This window comes from Balaenoptera musculus, chromosome 1 (assembly GCF_009873245.2).
Source record: "Balaenoptera musculus isolate JJ_BM4_2016_0621 chromosome 1, mBalMus1.pri.v3, whole genome shotgun sequence".
NCBI lineage: Eukaryota > Metazoa > Chordata > Mammalia > Artiodactyla > Balaenopteridae > Balaenoptera > Balaenoptera musculus.
The window spans coordinates 68,251,212-68,271,530 of record NC_045785.1 but is presented as its reverse complement, the minus strand read 5'-3'; positions in this window follow the sequence as shown (position 1 = coordinate 68,271,530).

Below are 20,319 nucleotides of genomic sequence, written 5' to 3'. Positions count from 1 at the left end.
CTAGCTTTACCATAATTAGAAACTGACTTTCCCAAATATGTGTTAAGATAAAACATTTTTAAACCAATGGCTGCACATCTTTCAACACCAACTTCATAATTTCAACAATCACACAGTGAAATCATATACAAAATGCAATAAAAACCATTAGCTGCTCAACACCTCCATCTGCAGGGTCTCGATAGTCTTAAAATAGAATGATAATCCACACAGCAACATAGAAAGACTATTCCTAGTCTTAAAGCTAATTAAACTAGGTTTCAATGTTAGCACCATGCTCAATCAGCCTATATTTATTTTGTAACTATTTAAGTTTAATTATTTTTGCTTTCTTTCAATTTCCTCTTTACTCCTTTATGTCATATAGTTCTTACCCAGAACTATAGGCATTTACTAATCAATATTTACTAAATGCTTTAATTTATTTTTTCTTCCAGTTCAATTGTGACATAATATACAGCACTGTATAAGTTTCAGGTGTACATAATGATTTGACTCACATACATCATGAAATGATGACCACAGTAAGTTTAGTGAACATCCATCATCCCATATAAATACAAAAGAAAAAAAAGAAAAATTTTTTTTTTCTTGTGATGAGAATTCTTAGGATTTTGCTCTCTTAATATTTTTCATATATAACATACAGCAGTATTAATTATATTAATCATGTTGTACCTTACACCCTTAGTACTTTTTTATCTTATAACTGGAAGTTTGTACCTTTTGATTACCTTCATCCAATTCTCCCTCCCCCACCCTCCACCTCTGGTAACCACAAATCTGATCTCTTTTTCTATGAGTTTGTTTGACCTACAGCACTATTTTAACTCCTGGTGTACAACATAGTGGTAGAGAATTGGAGGAAAAAGAAGGGAAAGATAGGAAAGAAAAGGAGAGTGGGGAGAGAAGAAGGAGGGAAGTGGATGAGGGAGAAGGGATAGAGGGAGATGGAAAGAGAGATAAGGGGAGAAAGATAAAAGCTGAAGGAAAAGGGGAGAGTAAGAGATAGAAGAGAAGGAAGAAGAGAGGAAAGGAGAGTGGAAGAGAGAACAAGTGAAAAGGGGAGAGAATGGAAAGTAAAAGAGGGATAGAGAAAAGGAGGAAATAAGAAAGAGATGGGAGGATAAGAGAAAGAGAGAGAGGGAAGAGAGAGGAGAGAGAAAAAAGATAGAGGAAAAAAAGAAAGTAAAGAGTTGACCTGATGAGGACTAGTGGATCTACCTTTGGAATAAATGCATGTGTCATTATATAAGGTTTATGTGAATAATTTTACTTTAATAGAATCTAGATGAGTTTAGGATTCATTTGCTAAGAAAATTAAATGTTGTCTAGTTTTACACATTTGCTTTGGGCATTACTTTTTAGTAAACGTTGAATTTCAAAGTGCATTCTTAATGCTAACATATTTCATTCTTTGGTAGCATATATTTTCCTTTCCATTGACATACATTTTCCATTTGTGCCCTTCTCTTTTATTTATTTATTTATTTATTTATTTATTTATTTATGGCTGCACTGGGTCTTCATTGCTGCACACAGGCTTTCTTTAGTTGCGTCGAGCGGGGCTACTTTTCGTTGCGGTGCGAGGGCTTCTCATTGTGGTGGCTTCTCTTGTTGCAGAGTACAGGCTCTAGGTGCACAGGCCTCAGTAGTTGTGGCACGTGGGCTCTAGAGTGCAGTCTCAGTAGTTGTGGCGCACGGGCTTGGTTGCTCCGCGGCATGTGGGATCTTCCCAGACCAGGGCTCAAATCCATGTCCCCTGCATTGGCAGGTGGATTCTTAACCACTGCACCACCAGGGAAGTCCCTGTACCTTTCTTTAAGAGAAGTATTTCTAGATTTCTATCCCAAAGAATTTCACAGAAAAAAAATGGTCATAGATTAACTTTGGAATAGGTTTGTTCCTCTTGCATCCTTTCAACAATTTCTCAGGCTATACTTGGGAACTTATAAAACTGTAACTGTTTTTGGAGAGCTCTATCCACAGCGTCTACATGCTTACATGGCTGATCTTTTTGGTATGTGTGGTTATTCACTATTAACTAATTTCTATCAGCAAGCAATCTAAGGAGATAATAGTAAGTTAGCATTTTATTGCAAAATATATTGCTTTATCAAATCAGTAAAGAAAAACACTCCTTGAAGATAATTAATGTAAAGTCTAAGACATTCTGCTACATTTCACTTAAAATTACCCTCAAGGTAAAACTCATCTTCACTTGTAAGCATCTAAGAACTAAAACTAGAAAACTTATAAATATTATATGTTTTTTAAGTGTTTAAATTTGCAGTAACTCAGTCTGTTTCAACTTAAAAAATCAAATGTTCAGTCTTACTACCAAATGATCACCATCAATAAAAACAAATATTGTAACATAAAAAAATTAAGCTGAATCAGATGATTTTTACAAATTCAAAATCAATTTACCTTTTTACTCTATTTTGAAGGAAATCTTGGGGCCTGAAATAGAAACCCAGATTTTTAAAATATGACACTCTAAATCTAATTATTTTGCATCAAATTAGCATTTCCTTCAAAAGAACAAAATAATTATAACTATTAGACTCTAATTTTTTATTTTTTAACATGAAAATATTTAGTGATGTTATGAAATCCTACCTCCAACAATGGAGAAAGTATGACAACCAGAGAAACAAATAGCAGCAACATCAAAGAAAACACTGGCAAAACCCATAAAGAAATTTTGAAGTTACTTCACTTTTCAGAGGTTTTTACCCCCCATAAGACACTGACTGGTTGCCATGATTACTATTGTGATTCCATTGACATCACTTAGCCAACCTGCTATCGTGATAGTTTTGACTTCTATGTTAGATTTTAGTGCCAGAGAATATTCAGATAATATTATCCCATTTCTTTTTGGAGAGAAAATTGTAAACGACTATTTTTCCAAAGATGCCTTCATCTTTTTGATTAATATTTTGCCATAATTTTAAAGTTTTCCAAATTTTCAGTCTTCATATAATTGCAATTTAAAATGAGACTCCAAGACTGAAACCAGCTCAACTAATCCCAAAGAAGCTTTGAACCAAGACTTTAAATAAGTTCCTCAAAAAGCTATTGTCATCATGATTAAATACTTAAGAGTGAAATTTCTGGATCAGATGATAACTCTATACCATTCTGAGGAAATGCCAGTCTGTCTTCTAAAGTGGTTGCACCATTTTACATTTCCACCAGGAACGTATTTGCATTCCAATTACTTCACATCCTCCATACCAACACTTGTTATTGTCTATTTTTTTAATTATAAGCATTATAGTAGGTGTGAAGCAGGATCTCATTGTGGTTTGTTTTTTTTTTTTTTCTCATTGTGGTTTTAATTTGCATTTCTCTAGTGACTAATGAGGTTGAGCATCTTTTCATGTGCCTATTAGCCATTTATATCACTTCTTTGGAGAAATGTCTATTTAAATTATTTGCCTGTTTCTAAATTGGATTATCTTTTTATTATTGAATAGTAAGAGTTGTTTTTATATTCTGTGTATAAGTACTTATCAGATAAATAATTTTCAAAACTTTTCTACCAATCTGTGGATTTTATTTTCACTTTCTTGGTGGTATCCTTGGAAGTGCAATGAAGCATATGCCCACACACACACAAAAAAAAGTACATGAATGTTCAAACCAGTATTATTCATAACAGGCAAAAAATGGGAAGAAGCCAAATGTCCTTCATCCACTGAACAAACAAAATATAGTACATCTTGACAATGGAATATTATTCATAATCAAAAAAAGAATGAAGTACTGATAGCTACAACATGGATGAACTCAAAAACATTATGCTTAGTGAAATAAACCAGTCACAAAAGACCGCATATTGTATCAACATATTTAAAATGTGCAGAATAGTCAAATTTATAGAGACAAAAGATATATTAGTGGTTGTCTAGGGCTGAAAGGTGAGGGTGGAGAATGAGACGGGGGAATGTGGAGTGGCTGCCAATGGATACATGGTTTTTTTAGGGGATGATGAAATGTTCTAAAATTATATTATAGTGACGGTTTCACAACTCTGTAAATATATTAAAAACCACTGAATTGTACACTCTGAAAAGATTAAATGTATGGTATGTAAATTATATCTCAATAATGCTGTTTTAAAAAAACTGGTATATACAATCTCTACATATAAAAAAGGTGAGACAGAATCCCTTAAACCCTGCTACACTTCCAAAATTTATACTTCTCCAGAGGGACTTAGAGGCAACCGTGCAATTGGAGAAAAAAAATAATCAGACTTTTGAGGCGTTACTGGACACTGGTTCTGTATTGGCACCAATTCTTTCAATTCCAAATGTCAGTGGGTTCTACCAGTCAGAGGAGGAGCTTATGTAGATTAGGTGATCAATAGAGTTTTGGCTTAGGGTTTGTCATTCTCCTGAATGTACATCCTTGTACAGGGAGGCCAGTGTGTTTCCCAACCTACACTGTGGTTATTTCCCCAGTTTCTGGAATGCATAGTTGGAATAGACATCATCGGCAACCAGCAAAATCCTACCTTTGGTTCTCTGTGCTGTGAAGTGAGGGCTACTATGGAAAAGTCAAGCAGTACTCTAAAAAGCAATATGGTATTTCTGGAGGAATTGCAGATGAATCACATCATAAAGAATTTGAAGGATGCAGAGATAGTGATTCTCTCCATGTCCCCATTCAGTTCACCTGTTTGACCTCTTCAGCAGACAGATATATCTTGGAAAATGATAGATAAACTTAATCAGATGCTAACTCCAAATCCAGCTGCTGTTCCAGATATTGTTTCTTTACTGAAGAAAATCAACACACTCTCTGGTATGCAGCTATTGATCTGTCGATTTTATTCCTCTATATCTGTTAGTGAAGACCATCAGAAACAGTTTTCTTTCAGTTGGTAGGGCCAGTAGCACACCTTAACAGTCTTATCTTGGAAGAAACACATTTGGAAAATCGATGAAATACAGGTGTGAATTGGGGGAGGGAGAGTATGTAGACAGATGTCTCCAAGTAGGCACAGGGTGGGTAAACATTTGTTCTCTGTGAATGCTCACCAAAGAGTGACCTCAGCAGAGGAAAATCTTAATAATTAGGTAAGCAAGATGCTATTCTGTGGATCTCAGGCAATCTTTCCCACAATGGGTATAAGGACAAAAGGATGGAGTTTCTACATGAGCTCAGCAGGTTGGACTATCACTCACCAAGGCCTATTCAGCTATAACAGCTGCAGAAATGCCAAACCTGCCAACAGCAGAGACCAATACTGAGCCCCAGTATGGTCCCATTCCCCAAGGGAACTAGTCAGCTACATGGTAGCAGGTTGATTAGCTTGGACTAATTCCATCAAAAAGAGGTAGAATTTTGTTCTCACTGGAATAGACACTGTGAATATGAATTTAGCCTTCCAGCCCTCAATGAGGTTGCTAATCCATGGACTTGCAAATGCCTTATTCACCATCATCAGATTCCACGCTGCATTGCTTCTGACCAGGGAACTCATTTCACAGTAAGTGAAGTGTGGCAATAGACTAATGCTCATGAAACTCAGTGTTCTTGCCCTTTTCCCCATCACCCTGGGACTGCTGGCTAGCTAGAGCTGGGATGATCTCTACTGAAGACTTAGTTACAGAGCAAGCTAGGTACAGTGCAGCACTTAGTGACTCTCCAGTGACGCCATTCAGAATGCAGTATTTTCTCTGACTCAATAATCAATCTATGGTCCTGTTTTTCCCATAGCCAGGATGCATGAGTCAAAATATCGAGTGATGAAAATGGAGTGACTCCTCTCCTATTACCTCTAGTAATCCACTAGCAAAAGTTTGCTTCCCATTCCTGCAGCTTTGCTGGTTTAGAGATCTGAGTTCCCCCCAAAAAGAATGCTTCTACCAAGTGACACATTAATGATTCCATTAAAGTGGAAACTGAAACTGCCAACTGATCAATTTGGGTTCCTCATGTCAGTAAACCAACAGAGAATGGAGATAATTGGAGTGATTGATCCTATCTTATCAAAACAAAATTGGTTGGCTACTCTAAAATGGGAGCGGGGCAGAATATGTCTAAAATGCAAGAATTCCCTTGAAGTGCATCTTAGGAGTTCCAAGTTCTGTGATCTAAGTCAATAGAAAACAACAATTCAATGCAGACAGGACTGTTAATGGCTCAGACCCTTCAGCTAGGAAGATTTGGGTCACCCCAACAGATAAAAAAGTATGACCAACTGAAGTGCTATAAACTATTTTTGATTTTATTTTTCCCTTTCCTATTTTCCTACTACTGAACAAATGTTAATAGTGAGTACTTTTATATTTCAATATTTAAGATACAGATTATCAAAAAAAAGTGTGACTCTGATAGAAGAAGAGTTAATATTATCCAAAGATGGATAAAGTGGACTTTGCGTATACTCCACTGGGGAGAATGTTAGCGTGCTTTTGGTTACGTGAGGAATGACTGCACTATGTTAACTGGAAGGATGATTTTGTTACTGAATTTTTTTGGATGTTAAACAAGGTCAAAAGAAGTATGTATAAATGCCAAGAAATAAGAGGTGGATTTGTTGAAATGCAATTTACAACTCTCAGAATCCTCTTGCCAGTATGGTTTGGGAAAGGGTGCTTGTGCAAGAATTGGAAGGCAGAAGTGAAGCAGGAGTCACTACTCTGAGAAGTTCATCACAGTCACACAGTGAGGGACAGGGGCAGAGGTGGCCGGCATGTAAATCACTCTCATCTGCTCCTCATTCAGCTTGTTTTCCAAACTACTGGCCTTGCTGACCCAGCAGCCCCAGGACTAACGCCAGGATCCTGGCTGTGCACCCACAGAGGCAACTGTTTCCAACAGACCTCTCCACAATCTGCTACTCTGAGGCCGCACTTCGAGAGCTGGATTGACTTGGCCTTTCAGAAGTGTCTGCACGCTGTGACTCCTCCACTCGCTCCAGGGCTTCAGAAGGACGCTCAGTGGCTTGTTCTGTGGTCCTCTAACTCCCCCTTTCAGATCTTCGCTTTCTTCACTTTACCATATTTGTGTAAGGTTTAATTCCTAAAATAAATCCCTTATATCCATAATATTCATGGTGGTTTGGCTTCTCTGATGAACCCTAACTAAACCCTAACTGATCCTGTTTCTAGCCACAAGGGCCTAATTGCTTATAAGTAATTCCAGGAATTATGTTGGGTGGGGAAGGAACCTGTCTTTGTGTAGCTGTAACCTAGCTATTCCAGCTTCATACTCCATTAGCATGTTGGAAAACACTTTAAGACCCATATTTGTAAGTTATTACATTACCTCCACTCCCATGAGAAGGGGCCCACAACCCCACAATCACCTTTTGGGAGAGAATATTTTTTTGCCCAGAATCTTACGCCAATGAAGGATTCACATCTAGAGTGTCATATGAAGTAAGTATGGATGTACTGTTTGATTGACCTATCATTAAAATTCCATTTTTTGAGGCTTACATTGATTCACTTGGTTTAAATTTTCTACATTTATTAACTCCAACTTGGTGCTTTTCTGAAGGTGTCCCTCCAAAAAGTTTCAAAGTCAATTAACCTTAATACAAATATAAATTTTATGAGCCATATTTTAACTACCAAAGCCACTATCACCTGAAGAATGAGATAATGGTAATAGATTTATTACATCTTATATTTGACATTTTCAGGCACTGAAATTCAAACTCACTTCTGAAGGTCTCTAAATTAACTTGCATCAAGTCAGTAACAGTTTTTACAACTTGGAATAAATACTAATTAGTTGTTAGAGTGCTTCTCTGGTTTTGTCTCATTTATTGAAAAATAATGTCATGAGCTTTAAACCATGAATATTAACAGTTGAAAACTCTGACACAAAATTTATCTTTAAAACAAACAGCTCTGACATTAGTAATAGAAGTCATCATGTCCCCACAAGTCAATGTGCTAAAAGTTCTTTTCTCTTCTTGAGACTTCTAGCAACCCTGTGACATTCAGGCAGCTAAGGGAAGAAACAAGTAAGGTTGGTTTCCATTTTCCTGGCACTCAAGAAATTGGGAAACAATCCAATTAAAAGGTGTGAGTGGACAGAGGGTGCCATGTGCTCAATGACAGACAAGTTGATTGACTGAATAAATTATACTTTTCTGTTGAAAGAGGACCCACGTACAACCTTGGGGTGACCTGGATAAAGCTGTCAAACCCCCCTAAAAGGGTAGACAAAGTCAGATGAAAATGCATAGGAGTGGTCATGAAGAAGAAGTTGAGGCCAGTGGGGCATCATTTGAGATGACCTGAGGATGTATTTGCAGGATGCAAGGGGAGTTCAGAGTCAAGGGCAGCCAAGGTCCCATTTGGGAAGGTGGCATTATAGGCCAACCCAAAAGAGAGGCAAGAGAAGAGACTGTTATCCTAAATAATCAAAAGGAAAACATGGTAAAATGAAAAGTGTGATAGAGTCAAGTGATTTGGGATTTCTGCCTTTGAACAGGGTTTGTCCTTTTTATATGCTACCTGAAGAGTGGGGAAGAAAGAGGCAAGCATGGATTTCAAAGGAAGAAATACTGGACTGGTGTGGACTGGCCAGGGGTGGAAAGGAATTCTTCAAGCCTGTTGTCATCATTCGTGCCTGTACTCATATTCAATTCTCAGAGGATTTTCTGTATACGAACTACAGCACATACTTAGCTCACAAACATTTCTGGCTTGGGATTTTAGTGTGCATTTCATTTACTGTGTATTTGTTTGGGTAGGGGTGGGAGTTGGGCAGGGGGAAGTATGTAGACAGATCTCTCCAAATGGGTACAGGATGTGTAAATATCTGTGTCCCCTCAGCAGAGGAGAATCTTAATAATTAGATAAGCAAGATGACCCATTCTGTGGATTTCAGGCAATCCCTTTCCTCCACTGGGCACATGAATAAAAAGGGATGAAGGTTTTGCATGGGCCCTTTTGTTCCATACTTATATGAATTTTGATTATTTCTTGATCAGTCTTGTCTGAAATATGGCTATAGTGTTAACCTTTTCAAAGAGCCAGCTTTTTATTTTAGAAAACTTCTTTATCATATTTCATACACAGTCCATCTATTTCTGCTTCTGTCTTTATTGTTTCCTTCTGGTTTCTTTGGGTTTGTTCTTTTTCCAATGTCTTGAATTGAATGCTAATCTTGTCTGTTTTTAACCTTATTTCCTACAGGTTCTATTTAAGGCTATAAATTTTCCTCAAAGTTAGCACTTCTCTAGCTGTGCCCCACAAATCTAAATATGCAATTTTTCCAATATCATTCAGTTCTAAGTATTTCTTAATTTAATATATAGTTTCATTTTTAATCCAAGAATTATTTTATAATATAATAAATAACAGAATAATTATGTAGTTTCCAAACATAAGTTGGGGTTTTTTTGAGCTATCCTTCTGTTAACAATTTCTAATTTTATTGCACTGAGATCAAAGAACATAGCTGCCATTATTCATTTGAGATTTGTTGAAACTTTCTTAATGGGCTAATACAAGGTACATTTTTGTAACAGTTTCTTTATTAAAGTATAGTTAATTTACAATGTTGTGTTAATTTCTGGTTTACAGCACAATGATTCAGTTATACATATATGTATTCTTTTTTGTATTCTTGTCCATTACGGTTTATCACAGGATACTGAATATAGTTCTCTGTGCTGTACAGTAGGACCTTGTTGTTTATTCATTCTCTATATGGTAGCTTGCATCTGTTAGTCCCAAACTCCCAATCCAACTCACTCCCCACCTTGGCAACCACAAGTCTGTTGTCCATGTCTGTGAGTCTGTTTCTGTTTCATAGATAAGTTCATTGGTGTCATATTTTAGATTCCTGTAACAGTTCTTGGTTGCTCAAGAAAGGCACTCTCTGCTGTAAGTGTATAGTCATCATTATATCTAATAGAATAAGCTTATTAATAACATTTTAATCTATAAAATTTTTCTTTTACTGCTTAATCTATTAGTTTCTAAGAGGAGTGTATTAAAATCTCCTCCTCTAATTGCTGATTTATCTGTTTCTCCCTAAAATTCTGCCACTTATTGCTTTATACATCCTGACATTTTAGTACATATGTGTTCATGATAGTCATATATTTTCCTGCCCTAATTTCCCTTTTACCTGTACATAAGGTATATTATTAGGAATATGATGTTTTGTTGCCTTAAATTCTATTTTGTTACTTATTAAGCTATTTATCCCAGCTTTATTCTGACTTATGGTTAGCTGGTCTATCTTTTTTCATCCTTCTATCTTTCTAAGTCTTTTAAATGTGTCTGATGAAGATCATGTATTCTTCGATTTTTTTTTTATTTTATTGAAGAATAGCTGATTTACAATGTTGTTAATTTCTGCTGTACAGGAAAGCGACTCAGTTATATGTATACATATTCTTTTTCATATTCTTTTCCATTACGGTTTATGACAGGATATTGAATATAGTTCCCTGTGCTATACAGTAGGACCTCATTGTTTATCCTTCCTATATATACTAGTTTGCATCTGCTAATCCCAAACTCCCAATCCTTCCCTCTCCCAAACCCCTTCCCCTTGGCAACCATAAGTCTGATCTCTATGTCTGTGAGTCTCTTTCTGTTTTGTAGATAGGTTCATTTGTGTCATATTTCAGATTCTACATATAAGTGACATCGTATGGTATTTGTCCTTTCTCTTTTCTGACTTACTTCACTTAGTATGATAATCTCTAGGTCCATCTGTGTTGCTGCAAATGGCATTATTTCACTCTTTTTTGTGGTTGAGTAATATTCCATTGTACATATGTACCACATCTTCTTTATCCATTCATTTGTCAATGGACATTTAGGTTGTTTCCGTGTCTTGGCTATTGTGAATAGTGCTGCTATGAACATAGGGGTGCATGTATCTTTTTGAATTATAGTTTTGTCTGGGAATATGCCCAGGAGTGGGATTGATGGATCATATGGCAATTTTATTTTTAGTTTTTTGAGGGACCTCCATATTGTTTTCCATAATGGCTGCACCAATTTACATTCCCACCAACAGTGTAAAAGTGTCCCTTTTCTCCACACCCTCTCCAACATTTATTATTTGTAGACTTTTTAATGATGGCCATTCTGACTGGTGTGAGGTCAGAACTAAATACAATGAGGTCATGGTAGTTTTGATTTGCATTTCTCTAATAATTAGCAATGATGAGCATCTTTTCATGTGCTTACTGGCCATCTGCATGTCTTCTTTGGAGAAATGTCTATTTAGGTCTTTTGCTCATTTCTTGATTGGGTTGTTTTTCTGTTATTGAGTTGTATGAGCTGTTTGTATATTGCGGAAATTAAGCCCTTGCCAGTCACATCATTTGCAAATATTTTCTCCCAGTCTGTAGGTTGTCTTTGTTTTGTTTATGGTTTCCTTTGCTGTGCAGATGCTTATAAGTTTGATTAGGTCCCATTTGTTTATTTTTGCTTTTATTTCTATTGCCTTGGGAGACTGACCTAAGAAAACATGTAATGATTTATGTCAGAGAATGGTTTGCCTGTGTTCTCTTCTAGGAGTTTTATGGCTTAAGTCTTTAAGCCATTTTGAGTTTATTTTTGTGTATGGTGTGAGGGTGTGTTCTAACTTCATTGATTTACATGCAGCTGTCCAACTTCTCCAGCACCACTTGCTGAAGAGACTCTCTTTTCCCCACTGTATATTCTTGCCTCCTTTGTTGAAGATTAATTGTTCATAGGTGCTGTCTATTCTAGTCCATTGATCCATATGTCTGTTTTTGTGCCAATACAAAGCCATTTTAATTACTGTAGCTTTGTAGTATTGTCTGAAGTCTGGGAGCATTACACCTCCTGCTTTGTTCTTTTTCCTAAGGATTGCTTTGGCAATTCTGGGTCTTTTATGATTCCATGTAAGTTTTAGGATTACTTGTTCTAGTTCTGTGAAAAAATGTCATGGGTAATTTGATAGGGATCACATTAAATTTGTAGATAGCTTTGGGTAGTATGGCCATTTTAACAATATTAGTTCTTCCAATCCAAGAGCATGGGGTATCTTTCCATTTCTTTGAATCATCTTCAGTTTCCCTTAGTAATGTTTGTAGTTCTCAGCATATAAGTCTTTCACCTCCTTGGTGACGTTTATTCCTAAGTATTTTTTTTGATGCAATTTTAAAAGAGATTTTTTGTTTACATTCCCTTTCTGACATTTCATTGTTAGTGTAAAGAAATGTAACTGATTTCTGTAAGTTTGTTAGTCTTATATTGGATCTTGTTTTCTTAACCCAATCTGAGACTACAGATTTTTAATTATCTTAAACCATTTGTATTTATTTTATATTCAGATATATTTCAGCCATCTTATTTCATATTTTCCACTTATTGTATTTTCCCTTTTTTTCCCCTTTCCCTGATTTCCATTTGGATATAACTGCTTTCCTTCTGTAGGTTTAAAAGGTAAACATCCTATATTTGGTCTTATGGTGGTTATTCAGTGAAAGATATTTATTTATCCTTACTGATTTCTTAAAGTTATCAAAATTAATATCTTCCCTTCAACAAGGGTCCTTTAGCATGCACTTATGTCTCCTCAATTCCTCCACACATAGTCCATTATTAATATTATTTAGGTATTTTGTTCTGGTTCATTGTATTGTACTTTCCCACGTTTATTTCTTTGATACTGGGTTTTATTATTTACAATAAACTTACATGATATTTTGTTACTTAACTCCCAAATCTCTTCTAATTTGAGAATTTTCTCCAAAAGCATTTGGTGGGGGTTTGTGCAACAAGGCCTTACAAGCCAGTAGTATTTTTTATTATATTCTCACATTTGAATGACAATTTACCTGGATAAAAAAATTCTAATTCAAAATTATTTTCCTTCAATACCTTAAAAATATTACTTCATTGTTTTCTTACATATAATGTTGGTGTTGAGAAAAGTGATCTCAATCTGGTTCATTTTCCTTGGTGAGGAATAGGTTTCTGGAAGCTTTTAGAATTTTCTCTTTTTCTTTTGTTCCTATATTCCACTATTAAATTTCTGCATGTGGCTGTTCACTTCTCTCCCTGTTTGGCCCTGTATGAGGCTTTTCAAGCTGGGATTTTCTATCATAAATAATGGGACGTTAAGCCTTATTATGTGTTCAAGTATTTATCCTCTCCTTTTCTTTTCTCCTTCTATGAATCCTATCAACTGGATATTTGCACTTCTCTTCTTTGTCATATCTCTTAGCATTTATTTCATTTTATTTTTCTCTTTATTCTATCTTGCTTCCTATGGGTAAGTTCCTCAATCTTTTCTTCTTCACTAATTCATTCTTCTGCTACATCCTTGCTGATACTCACCCTAATGCTTATATACCTTATCTTAATATCATATTCTTCATTCTGGATATTTCCCCTTAGTTCTTACTTATAACTTTTTTGTTCTTGCTTCATATTACTAAAAAGTATATTTTCCATGCATTTTTTAAATTCTTGGTACCTTCTGTTCCAATAATACTGCTTCAGGTGGTATATGTTGTTCAGTTTATTGTCTTTCATTTATCATAGTTCTACTCCTCAGGGACCTAGTATCTGTTTGGTTTGTTTTGCGTGCTTGTGAACAGGAAAGCATTAGCTATTCTGTCTGGAATTGTGCCATGAGAATGGCTTGAAAGTCAGGCTCTAGTTTGTCAGTCTGAATGAGTCAAATGAGAGGGCAGAGGTTGAGGGGAGGGAGGGTAGAGAGTTGTAGACACTACAAAACTACTATTGACACTCCCCTTTTCTGTCACGCCACAGGCAGATCCTCTGATTAGGGTTTCACCCTTAAATACTTGGAAAGAAATACCATTGAAAGAAGGAAGTCTTCCTACATTATAATCCCATTATCCCTGGGCTTTTGAGAGGAAAGGGATGGAGGAGTGAAGGTCCAAGGGCAGCCAGTCTCTCCATGGCCGCTTTCAGCCACATCTCACCTCAGCAGAGCTTTTGTGGGACTTCATTATTGCCCCTGGGCCGTTGCTGCCAATTTCTGTGGGGAAAGGGTGGGTGTTGATTGTCCCAAGGAAATGGGGAAGAGGCAAAAGCATAACTTGAAAACTTCCCTCCATCCTCACTGCCTCTGGCAGCCTGCTGCCTAGAACTGCAGCCACCACACCCACCAGGACAAGATAGCCTTAGCCCCACTCCCTCATTTTATAGTTTCTTCAGGGTCGAGTTCTCCATTTTGACAGGAACCAAAAAACAGCTTTAATTCTTTCTGGAAACCTTGGGCCTCACACCCATGTTATTCTTCATCATCATCCAAAATGCAATTCCCACTAGTCCGTTCTTCTCTCCCACAGTTTCATTCCCATTTTGCTTTGTGCTTCTTTCCTCTAAACAAATCATAATGCTCCTCTCCCTCTGAAACTTATTTACTGTGTCTCAGAGAAACTCCTCTCAGATTAAAATTATCTTTACAACATCCTCAGCTTCTTCCAGCTCCTTGTCTAAACTGAAACTTGGATACACCACAAGTACACAGCCTCCCCACAGCCCACTGAGGGTTCAATGCCCATAATCCCTTATATACCAGGCTTGGGTATTGGGATCAGACTTTTCCTCCTTCCCTGATGCTGCTGTCCAGATCTCTTCTCCTCCGCCTTCAGGTAAAAATCTTTGTTAGTTTAGGAATCATTCCTTTCTTATTCCTCATCACTGTTGTTTACCAACCTCCATCCATATCTCCCTGATTAACCAAAGACACTGGCAAACAACTCAGACTTTCTAGACTTCTCCTGCCATCATTCTGGGTGACTCTGACATTCATGTGGACAGCTCACTCATCACACTCTCTTTTTAATACCTTCATCTCCTCAATTCCAATACCTTCAACTCCATACCCCTTCAGCTACAATTCCAGTATTAATAATAATGAAAATCATGTTCATTTATTAAGTCTTTGACTTCTTGCTAGAAATATCCTTAGTATTTTTATGTAATTGTCTTATTTAACCCTGACAGCATTACTCTGGATTAGGTGCTATTTTTGATTATATTTATTTCTGAAATGAGAAAACTGAGAGTTTAGGTTACTTGTCCAAGTTTGGTCACACTGTTTACAATTAAAAGAGCCAAGATTCAGGAAGTGAAAAAAGGATACTTGAAAATGCCAAAGTATATAAATTTTGATTACTCCTCTCCTCCCTTTGGCACTAAAAAAAAAAGTCAAGAATTAATGCATCAATAATATGGAATCTGCTTTTTCAAAAGCAGCTGGAAAAGTTGTTAAGTTAACAAATGAAGTGAATCATAAAAAAAGTATAAAACACAGATCAATCTGTTTTAATCTTTGTTAGAAAATACAGTCCTTCTGCTAGAAATTTCTGGTGCTGACACAGTTATTACCAGAAAATTTATGAAAGTTGAGCAAAGTTGGTCCCAAGATAGTTAAAACAATCTAGCTAATGTGCTGAAAAAGAAAATAAATGTCCTATAAACCCTGATTCATGAAAGGATTCTAAGATACCTTGCCCTAACTTCCTCTTTTTCAAAAATAGTGATATCTAACCTTATTTTATGAATTAACATTTTATTATTCTTCAAGTATTATCTAATGACCACATCTACGTAATATTTATACATAGAGGCATAAAGAAATAGAACAAGAAAATTATTAGTATCTTCTGCTTTCAAGATGTCTGACTACAGTTCTGAATATCTGCAAGCCTCATCAAGCATTCATTGTAAAAAAAAAAAAAAAAAAAAAAAAGTAATATATAAAAATGATCCTGAATTTGAATGATCACTGAAGAGAAATCGTAAAACTGCAAGAAATGAAAAATGGCTTATTTGGAGATTGAGAAAGGAAGTTTAATCAACCAAGAAAAAGGAAGATTTTGCCAGAATTCCTAATTTACTCATAGAATTCAGTTATTTTACATTACTCACCTCACCCTTCTTCCTTCTTTCTTAATTAAGATGACAACAAAAAAAAACAATGAAGTTTAAAATCACAGTGGTTTTGTTTTTAGTGAAGAAGAAAATAGAAAATTTTTAAATTACTTTTAAACATAATTTTTTTTTAATCCTCCTTTCATCTCCAAAGTAGCAGAATACGTCAAGTATCTGGAGAGTATCTTGGAATTCATTACACAAGAATCTAGCTGTCATGCTTCCCCCAACCATCCTGGCTGCAGCCCACAGTTTGTGGTTTTAGGTCCCTATCTCCCATAGGGAAGAGAGGCAAGTGGGACCAGACATCCTTCTATGTTGACTAAACTGTCCCATGCACACGTTTCCAGAAGATTCTACTGTGGCTTCATTTAAAACAATACACATTTCAGATAATGGCCCATTATTGTCATCTAGGCTGGTTAATCCACGGAAAGTGACTTGTGCATTCACCATCTTATACAAAGGCAACTCAACTACTCAAGCCAGCCCACAAATTTTTCCCCCAAATGAAATAAACAAAAACAGAGAGGGTTTGTGATCAATACCTCACCACCCCCAACAAGGAAATTCTACAGAATATGTTGTAAGGAGAAAGAAAATGATCCCAGGTTGAAGTTTGTGATGTTAGAAGCAATGATGAAAAAAGAAATTAGAAAGTATGTGGGAAATCTGAATAAGCAGATTGTAGGAAACAACAATAAACATGTCTAAAACAATAGCAGTAGTGTCTAACTAGTGATTTTTTTAAAAGCTAGAACTAAAATACAGCACAGAAATGTATGTATATAAAATGAGATTGGTATTACTGAATCAATGCCTTTAAGGTTACATTATTCACAAAGATAGTAATTTTGTTGATCAACTTTAAACTTACTAAGTGTGCATGTCAAAATATTTAGGGAAGCATTGAGTGTATAACTTCCAAACTAATGTGAGAAGGAGGAGATGAAATGAGAGGAAAAGGAAACTAAAGAGAAGGTTGTGTGTTTTGACCATTAACCCACACAGACTAATACACCAGTAAACGTAAGGATGTACATAACAACATAGCCCATGATCCAGAAGTTCCACGCCTAGTAACATACCTTCAGAAACTTCTTGCACATGTGCACCAGGCTATACTTACACAATGTAAGGGAAGCAACCCCCTCATGGTCTCTCTACTGTCCCCTCTTCCTGGAACACTCTCCCCAGACCACTGCATGGTTCTTTCTCTCGTCTTCAATTCTGTTTTCAACTGCTCACATTCTTAGTGAGATCTCCTCTGATCACCCTGTTTAAAAATGTCAATTCCATCCCCAATTCATTTTCTCTGCCTTATGTCTATCACACTTAACCACATTCTCACAAACCATATAATTTACTTATTATTTTGTCTGTCTCCTCCAACTAGAATACAGATTGTATAAGAGTGGGGATTTGGGTCTCTTTTGTTCACTGATGTATCTTCAGAATCTAGAACAGTGCCTGGCATATGGTAGACATGCCACTGAAATAATACAGAGTCTTGTTTGTCTTAGCAGAAAAAAAAGGAAATAACCCTAATGTCTATCAACATGGAAATGGATAAAATGTGGCATATTCATACAAAGACGTATCATGCAATAGTGAAAATAAATGAACTACATGCATCAACATGAATGAATTCTAATAACTGATTGTTGAGCAAAAAGCAAGTAACTAAAGAATACATGTAGTATGACCCCCTTTATGTGAAGTTCAAAATGTGAAATGTAAACAGCATATTGTTTAGAGATACATGACTATCTACTATAACTATAGACAAGAGCAAGAGAACAAAAAAACACAAGATCAAGATAGTGATCATGTCTGGGTGCTAAGAGAGAAGGGTAGGATGAGAGAGGAGTACAGAATTTCTATTAATTAAGCTGGATGGTAAGTACATGGGTGTTTGCTTTACCATTATTCTTGGTATATTATTATTTCTTGTATATTAAATTATAATAAAACCAATTGTTTTAAAGGGCAATGCAGGTTTGGCTCTTGTCTCTCAATGGTTTTTCTCTACTTCTCTGGCCACTGAGATGTGAACCATGCTGCTGAGTGGACAAGCGTCAACTGTGACCATAAAATAAGCAGCCCCAAGGGCTATGTTTGGGGGCAGAAAATAATAAGACTTAGTTCAGTCCCAGGAGTTCAGTCCCAGGCCTAGGCCTTGTTTTCCAACACAGTCCATGGAAATCCCTATATTTGGGGAGATAATAAAATGGTGTTTTGCTACTTAATCTTGTCAAATCAGTTCTCAAAAACAGAACTTCACAAAGAATGAGCAGATCAAATCCTACTATTATAATTACATGTAAATGCTTACAGAAAATATTCAAAGAGACAACCAAAAATGCCAAGTCTTTATTCCACTCCTTCTTAATGAGTCAAGGCAGGATTTTTCCTCAGGTAGCAGATAATTTACTTCAGAAATAGAAACAAATGTTTTCGGCACCATAACACACTATGGTATCTAATCTTCAACGGACCATCGACTAAGGATCCAAGTCACTGTGACTGAACTGTCCATGGTTCGTGCCATGAGTACCTTCAGTCAATGGCTTGCACAATATTTCACTTTTTACTACAAATGACTCCTGATGATTCTGTAATAAATGGACTTAAGTCTCACAGCCTTGTAAAATGTTGCCACCTTGGATATAAATTTTATAATATTATTATAATAAATATAAATTAATGCTGACCATTTGAAGAGCCCGAACACTTAATTAATTTTGACCATTCTATATTACACCTAGATTATTATCAACATAGAAAAATAAATCATTTCCTGATGTTATAGTTGTCATAGGTACCATATCTAAAAGTTCTTCAGTCACATCTAAATTTCCCTCAGTCCCAAGACAAACAGAGACAACCTGGTGGTATTATTTATATTTGTGTTCTCAGCAGCCACAATTTTAAAGCTCTACAAATACTCCCACATACACCATCAACACACTGAGAAGCAGTATTTCTAGAGAGGTTTACATCTGTAAATGCTTGCTTCTGTTTAGGACACAATTTCTGCTACACTCAGTAGATAATGTTATATAAACTTATCATCTGCAAAGTTTTGATACCTGGTCAATTTTTTCAATTAACACACAATTGCATTTTACAGCATCTGCACCTATTTTATTCACATTCCAAAACAAGCCCTACTGAAATGTCAGTTCCTTTATCTGATCATTAGGTTTTTCTTTTTTATCAATTATCTTTACCTTTTATCAGTCACAGCCCTAGGATGGTTTATTTCCTTATGGGCTTCTTAAGTTGTATTCTTTCAAAGCAGACATACTTTGATGTTAAATGTATGGAAAATTTTTCTCTTACATGTACACACACAAAACATTCCCTCTTGCTCCCTCCCATTTTTCCTGACATAGGCAACCTTCTTGGTCTATCTTTTACTTTGCTGCTGGTGCTGGAGATAAGGATACGAGAAATATTCCACTTCTCTCTTAATAAATGGTAACTGACACTCAGTCTCAACATCAGGGAGACCATATGAAGAGCAACTCCAGTACTCACCTCCAGTCAATAACTGCGGTGTGAAAATGTGGGTCCGTTATTGTGAAATATCTTGATGTTCCAAGAGGTACCAGAAATACACACTTGGGATTTTTTAAAAACTCATAATTTTTAATGTTGACAAATAATTCACTTTTTTTCTAACACTATATAGCTCAGATAAAACACTGGCCAGGTGTGGCCTATAGTGGATCCATCTGAGACTCCAATAAATGTTTCAGTGCTTCTGTTGTTGATGTTACCTTATCAAATACAAAGGTAATTTAAGATACTTAAAAAGCTCCCAAGGAAACAGAGGACTCTGGTGGCAAGTAGTTAATGCTGGGTTCCAAAACTCTGCAGAAAAATACCTGTACTCCTAGTTAAACAACAAAACCACACATTTCTGGTCCAGGGTCAATGCAAGTTCACTTGGGGCAGTATTGAAATGGAAAGATAAATGGAGTCAAGTTACATTTTTCCCTTCAATCTTTACACTCAATGAGGCTACCATTCTTCTCCTTTTCCTCTCCCTTCTCTGCTTTATCAAATCTGAAAGCGTCAAGCCATTCTACGGCTTCCCAATATTAAAAGTACAAGAATGTTTGAAATCTCAGATAAAAACAAAAAAAAAATCCATTAATGCAATTAATTCTTATTAAAAGAAGCCAGAATTTCTTGAAGAAATCAATGATTCCAAGTCTAGGACAGGAAATGTATAAGAAGAATCTGGAATATCTTGACATACCAGACAGCAAGGAGGCTATCAACAGGACTCAAGAGCCAACTGGAAGAGGATACCACTGGTCAATGATGGGGCAATATAAGCTTTGCTAAAGAAAAGAATTGTGATGGGTTGAAACACATCAAATATGTTTAAACCCATGAGTCCATTATATTTTTAAAA